This window comes from Herpailurus yagouaroundi, unplaced genomic scaffold, assembly GCF_014898765.1.
Source record: "Herpailurus yagouaroundi ecotype Mexico unplaced genomic scaffold, PumYag 222, whole genome shotgun sequence".
NCBI lineage: Eukaryota > Metazoa > Chordata > Mammalia > Carnivora > Felidae > Herpailurus > Herpailurus yagouaroundi.
Window position 1 is genome coordinate 5,889,972 of NW_024412453.1, and position 7,507 is coordinate 5,897,478.

Genomic DNA, 7,507 nt, shown 5'->3' on the forward strand with positions numbered 1-7,507 from the left:
GGAACCCGCAGCCTATTCACACCACAACTGCAGAGGAGGAACCAGGTTCCAGGAGGTTCCGGGAGGAACCAGACCAACACAATGTGCTTCAGAGTCCTGAGGGGATCTCAGTGCAATGCCTGTATGCTTGCATGATGTTTCACGAAGTGCTGTTTTTATTTTCATTTATGGCCCTTTCCTACTTTCTGTTTATTCTCAATGATTAAAAAAATAAACTAAAATAAAAAGTGGACTCGTGTGCTAATCATTTTAATCTTTCACATTTCACGTCAAAAACTAAAGTGCCTTTGAAATAGGCTATAAATTTTCCTCTGGGCCCAGGGCTAGCCTCATCCCATGGGTTTTGAAATGAGCTGTTCTTATTTGCATTAATCACCCCATGATCAGAAATTCCGGGTTGGTTTCTTCTCTGATTTGACAGTTATTTAGAAGAGGTTTCTTTCTTTCTTCTTCTTTTTTTTTTTTTAATGTTTATTTTTGAGAGAGAGAGAAACAGAGAGAGAGTGGCAAAGGGGCAGAGACAGAGAAGACACAAAATCTGAAGCAGGCTCCAGGCTCCAAGGTGTCAGCACAGAGCCAGACATGGGGCTCGAACTCACAAACCGTGAGATAATGACCTGAGCAGAAGTCAGATGCCCAACTGACTGAGCCACGCAGGCACCCCTCTTTGTTTGAATTTCTCAGTGACTGCCTCTGAGAGGCTAGTTTTAAATGTATCTTATTAGGGGCGCCTGGGTGGCTCACTCTGTTGAGCATCCGACTTCAGCTCAGGTCACGATCTCGCAGTCCGTGAGTTCGAGCCCCGCCATCGGGCTCTGTGCTGACAGCTCGAAGCCCGGAGCCTGCTTCGGATTCTGTATCTCCCTCTCTCTCTGCCCCTCCCCTGCTCGCACTCTGTCTCTCAAAAATGAATAAATGTTAAAAAAAATTTTTTTAATAAAATAAATGTATCTTATTGTTTTAGGAGTGTGGCCTGACAGATTTCTACTTTTGAAATCTACTAGATTTCTCGAGACAAATGAATTTCAAATTTTAATTACAGTCTCTTAACACATCTAGACAATAGCCTTTAAAAAGAAAAGGCTGGGGTGCCTGGGTGGCTCAGTAGGTTAAGCGTTCAACTCTTGATTTCAGCTCACGTCATGATCTCACGGTTAGTGAGATCGAGCCCCACATTGGGCTCTGTGCGGACAGTGTGGAGCCTGCTTGGGATTCTCTCTCTCTCCATCTTTCTCTGCCCCTCCCCTGTTCTCGCTCTTATAATAAATAAATAAAAACTTAAAAAATAAATAAAAAGAAAAGGCCATCCCCTAGAATAAACATAGCTTCAGACAGACAGACAAACAGACACACACACACACACACACACACACACCTTTATAAAAGAGGTAAACAAACCATTAACTTGGTGGGGGGCCCAGAACTACACTTAAGGATTAAGGGTGTCTGATCTAGGAATCCCACACTCAGGAATCACACCCACAATGGCACTGATGTACTGTAGCCCCATTTTATTTTATTACTATTATTTTTTTTAATGACAAGCTAACTTAATTTTTTTTAATGTTTATTTATTTTCGACAGAGAGAGAAAGAGCATGAGTGGGGGAGGGTCAGAGAGAGGGAGACACAGAATCCGAAGCAGGCTCCAGGCTCTGAGCCGTCAGCACAGAGCCCGACGCGGGGCTCAAACTCACAGACCGAGGGATCATGACCTGAGCCGAAGTCGGACACTCAACCGACTGAGCCACCCAGGTGCCCCTGTAGCCCCATTTTAAAGACTAAAACTGAGGCTGCCAGAGACGGAGTCAGGTATAACAGTAAATGATAGCTGAGACCATCTGTCAATTCCACTAACCCCTTCACCACGGAATCCAACTTTCTTCTCAAAGGAGTACTAACACAGCACCAGGTCTCTGGCGAGCTTCCTAAAGTGGGTTCATTGTGCCAGGGCACAGCCAGCAGCCAGGCTCCTATAGGCGAGCAGGACTTTACGCCTGGGAAAAGTGGGCTGGCTAGAAAAGGAAGCTGACGCAGCTCTTTCGACAAGCCCCAGAAAGAATATTAAGTCATTTTCCAGGCAGTGCCGAGGAACCCTGAGAGAGGGGTGGATCCCGGGGAATCCTGACGTTGTCCTCCCCACCCTGGGAGTGTCTCTGCCAGAAAAAGTGGGGCGTCATCCGGAAGAGGGCGAGCGGGCAGGAACAGACACAGGACCCACGCCTGCTCCACGACACTGACAAGGCAGCTCCTCGGGGGCGGGGGTGAGGGGTCTCAGCTCCAAGGCTGAGGCCACGCACAACGTAGGCAGTCCCCGAAGGCACATTTCAGCACAGTGTTTCAATGAGAAATGACACATGCTACCCTGGGCTTGAGATCTGATTGGGGACGTCGAGCCGTACTCCTCTGCTTCCCAGCAAGGAAAGCAGAGCAACGAGAGATAAACAGAAGTCAATCAGAGCAGAAAGTGACATCGGAAAAACTTGCCTAATTCTGCCAGACCTGTTTTGCCGCATAAAGATAAGAGTCATTTGGACGATGCGGCTTCAGCAGAAGAAATTAAATGGTGGCACCATTCCCAAAAACGGCTAAAGCAGTTAATGTCAGGCATGTTCCCAACATCCTTGAAGGTACTGAGCTGGAAGGACGGCAGCCCATTTAAGAATGGTGGTTCTACGGACCCTCCATTTTGCAAGACTAATTACTCTGCTGGAAAGTAAGCCTTGTTCCGGAGTCTCAACACACAGAAGTTATCACTGAGCAGGAAAACTAAGACTCTCGAATTAAAATACACTTGTGAAAAGCAAGCCATGAAAAACAAAAGCGATGCTTAAACCAACTCCTCTCCTAGGTATATACCTAACATAAATGTTGACATAACATATATATATTTATACATATATATATATGTATATATATATATATATATATTTTTTTTTTTTTTTTTTTGGAGGAAAACACCTGCATGAAAATGCTCACAGCAGCACTCTGCCCGAAACTGGGAACTTCCCAAAGGCCCATACACAGAATGGATATGTAAACTGTGTAATATTCCACAATGACATGCCATACAACAACGTGAACGAGCAGCTACAAGTACAGGGAACAGGTCAGCAAAAGGTTTTGTAGACGGCCAGACAGTAAAGACCTTGGGCTTTGTGGGCCATGTGGTCTGGGTCCAGACTACTCAACTCTGCCATCACAGGGCAAAACCACCACAGCCAGGATGTAAATGAATTGGATGTGGCTGTGTCCCAATAAAGCTTTATGTATGCACCCTGAAATTTAGATTTCACATACTTTTCACATGTCCCAAGATGTTATTCTTTTTTTGATTTTTTTTTCCCCCAACCACTCACAAACGTGACATGCATTCTTAGCCCACAGGCTGTGTGAAAAAACAGACAACCCAGATCTGGCTCGGGGGGCTTCAGTCTGCCATGTTCTGAGAGAATCTCACACACTCTCATCTCACATAATGCTAAGCAAAACAAACCAGGCACAGAATTGAACAGACAGCATGATTCTGTTTCTACAAAGAAGCGGGAGTAACCTACGGGGTCAGATCACGATCAGGGTTTCCCCCTGGAGACGCAGGTACTGGAAGCGGGAAGGAGAAGGATTTCTTCGCGGGGCGCGGAAGGGCGGTGAGCTGTCACGCTCTCTGCTCTGGATCCGGGTCCCGATTACTCAAGCATGGCCACTGGTGGAGCTGGTTTATGATTTGTGCCTTTTCGCTAGGTGTGTTCTATTTCAAGAGAAACTTAGCAAAGTTGTTAAAATCAAGGCAAGCCCATTTGATCCGCTTCGAAAACAGAAGCGTAAAGAGATTCCCAGCCATCCAGTGAAATTAGCTACGAATCCTGTGCTAGTCAGGTGCCCGTCAGTGCTGAAGTGTTTAATACGGGGTAGATTCGAATCCCTGTTCCTCCAGCTGTTATCCTACTTCCTTTAGGGTGAGGTGCGCTTCCTGGTTTAAGGGAAGGCACTACCATCAGATTCCAGGCAGGCTGCTTCCTCGGTGTTTGTAGGGAAGGATGGTGTTCGCCGAATGTCTGTTCCTCCTCGCATGGCAATCTGCCATCACTCGCGTTACCAGAGACAGCACCTGGCAAAACATGTGGCCTTCGGCCCCGCACCGAAACCCGTGCCGGACCCACACAAAGGAGAAAGGCCAAGCCTGGCTTCCGTGTGACTGAGAGAATATGCAATTATTTTTTCTCGCAGCCAGAAGCCGAGTCTCCCTGAAACCCATGCTTGTAATGATTGCTGTAATTATTATTTTAATATAAATCAGCAACTTATCAAAATATTACCCCCAGATGCTGCCTCTCTGCTCTGAGTCGACAGGCAGAGGGTACAGGCCGTCCCCCCTGCCCTGTTCTGTGTGCCAGGATGACGGGAGCTTTGGTGACAGTACTTCCTACCACGGCCAGACGCCAACCTCCCCAGTGCCCAGGTCCAAGTCGTTTCCATGCCTGTCCTTGCTTTAGAGGGGCATGTTCTGCACTTTCCCTCACAGTCTGACGCTGGGTGACCCACTCGCTGCTGGGCCTTGGTATTTCTATCCATGCAATGGGCAAACAAACAGCGCCAACCCTCCCGCGGAGCTGTTCTGAAGAATTCCTAACCAGAGCTGCTCTGTTAAAACATTGTGCATCACACGCACGGCATCTGGTGCACAGGCTCCCTGATCACACTGCCTGGGTTCAAACGCCAAGGGTACTGCTCTGCAACTTTGGGCAATTCTTCACCCTCTCCATGCCTCAGTTTCCTCATCTGTGAATGGGGACAGCGTCATAAAGTGGTTGTAAGGATTCGGGGAGATCGCCCAGGAGATGCCGTGTAGCACGGCGTCAGGAACTCGGCAAGCGTTTAATCTACCAGAGCAGTGACCCTCACCGGCCTCTTCCTCCTCTTCAGAGTGATTCTGACAGTCATACACTCAAATCCTAACTGCAGTCTTCCAGGTAACACAATTAAGCAAAGCAGACGGGCAGGTTGGAGATGGGCAAACTGAAGAGTGGGGCCCTAAGTAGGGAGGGGCAGCCCTATCTCCCTTTCCTCAAATGTATACTTCTATGGGAAGGAAGGCCAGAACTTCACATTTTTAAATAGGAACCCCAAATTCGATGTTTGCTTGAAATCCCTGATTCTTAAAGGTTGGCCAGTGATTTAAGATTTTTCAATGAAAAGAAGAACAAGAAGGAGAAAGAGAATTCAGCACTGCCTTTATTCCATCTGTGGCCCAAAGGGATTTTCTAGAAAGTGTCCACTCTTGTTGGGGGTTCATACCGCCTGCTGTCCTTCCGACAGAGGGTTTGTTTGCTCCACATGATTTGTTTTTTTTTTTTTTATTTTTTTTTACCCTAAAAGAGAGTCAAAACAGCAGTCAGCCTCTTGACCTCAGAAGAGTGAATCCAGGCCAGGCCCAGTTGCAAACCCGGCCATTTTCCGTGAATGCGCCCCACCTCCGCGTTACCTTCTCTAACCCGTTCACTGTCATCACCTCGTCTTCTAAACAAGAGAGAATCAGATGCAACAATTCAAAAACTATCCCTCAATGGGGCTACGCGGGGGAGAGAAAAGCAGGTAATGAGAGTATTTTACATCAGGGATGGAATCTTCTGTAACCGCCTGATGACAAGTAAATGGGGTTCTCTGTTTGTGTCTTTTACAACGGCTGCCCCTTCGGAGCTGGGGATAAAAGAGAGAGAGAAAGAGAGACAATGAATAGGCTTCTATTTCAAAGAGAACATCTGCAAAGCATGGTCCTACATTACAAAATAAACAGAAAACAGCCACTAGTCTGGGGGAAAAGAAAAAAAGATTTCCCATTACATCTCTAATTAATAAAGCCCCATTTCACAAGGAAAGAAGAAAAACAGAAAGAGAGCAACTTTCCCACATCTCCAAAGAGAAGATGCTTAATGAGGGAACCGCTGTGTTACTTGACCCATCTAATCTGGTTTTAATATTATCCTTAAATAATGTACACATTAGCTCTCCGTGACCAAAAACATTTGTTTATTTTATTAACATGAGCCTGGTTGAGTGCTGAGACTTTGTGAAACTATCAGGCCATCCTTGGGCTCTCTTTTCATTGCTTGTCTCCTTGCTCATTATGAACTGACTAGCTGTCTCTGCTGCCCTTTTGAATTGCTACGCAGGCTGTCCTGGGTTTCTGCTACCCTGGTTCTGGACAGGAGAGTCTTGATTCGGGGTTAAGTTAACGGAGTCATTACAGGCCCATCTGGGAACGCATTCATCATGGTTAAGTCCATGTGTGACAACACATGGGGGGCTGACATACACAGTCAATGCGAGGCCAGCGTGCAGCGTGAATCTAAGAGCTGCAGATGAAGAACCCAGACCCAAGTCCCCAAGACGGGCCGGAGGAGCCCCATTCCTGCAGGAGCGACACAGGCAGCAAATGAGAATATCAGGGAGATTCCGCTCAGACCCAGTGCACAGTTCCTAATGTGTGACTTAAATCCTCTCCACTCAAACGTCAGAACAAAATGGCACTGCTGTTTACCAAAGGAACAAAGTGTCTTCACGCAGGTTAACCCGACATTTACCAAACTTTGGTCATTCGGGCACTTCCTTGTCATTAGCCACCAAAACGGATGCCATCATTAGGATACAATTAAGGCTTGGTGCTCTCACTTACGCATTTTCATCGTGGTAACCAACCTTTTGTACTTAAACGCTGCTTTACTCACATGCTAAGCAGTAAGAGCCCTGAAGCTGTCATTTTGATTGAACGGTTATATTTGTATGTTTTCCCTAATACACGTTTAAAGAAACATACAGCATTACAAGTTTTAAAAACATTCACCCAAGCAGCAGGGGCGGTGTGCATGGGCGCTGTGGTAGATGGTCTGATGTGTGGGTTACTCGGGTGTGTTCAGTTTGTGAAAACCCACCGAGGTGTGCATTTAGAATAATGTGCACTTTTGTTTATGCAGTACATTTCAGTTAAAAAAAAAAAACACTTAAAAGAATATACCTCAAATTTCAGAACTGAATAAATTTTGCAGAGATATGGACAGAAACTCTATTAAGAGCTGCTTTAAGGGGCAGGGGGGTGGCTCAGTCAGTGAAGCGTCCCACTCCTGATTTGGGCTCAGGTCATGATCCCACATCGGGCTCTCCACTGACCCTACATAGCCCGCTTGGGATTCTGTCTCTCTGTCTCTCTCAAAATAAACAAATAAACTTAAAACAATTATTAAAAAAAAGAAAAAGCTGCTTTAATCACTGGCAGATCAGAACTGGGGTGCAAACCACACTTGGGATTCCTGGGACCAGTCTGGAGCTACTCTGGCAAAAGGTGTCCATCAACCAAAACTAAATAAAATTAATCCACCTCACCCTCCAAAAATCCTCACCGGCTGCCTCTTGTTTTCTCTCAGTTCCCCAACTGCTTCCATTGCTACGCCTGTAACAATTTGATTTTTTTTTTATTTAAAAAAATTGGTTGTTTTTTTTTTTTTTTTTTTTTT

General features: G+C 46.0%; 1 long non-coding RNA gene across 1 annotated transcript; it reads right to left on the reverse strand.

Moving 5' to 3' along the window:
- Positions 1-5,213: 5,213 nt before the first annotated feature.
- LOC121019466 (uncharacterized) lies at positions 5,214-7,168 on the reverse strand. Its single transcript, XR_005785596.1, has 2 exons — positions 5,610-7,168; positions 5,214-5,516 (listed from the first exon to the last, which is right to left on the reverse strand). It is a non-coding gene; the product is annotated as an uncharacterized LOC121019466 (long non-coding RNA).
- Between the last annotated feature and the right edge of the window lie 339 nt (positions 7,169-7,507).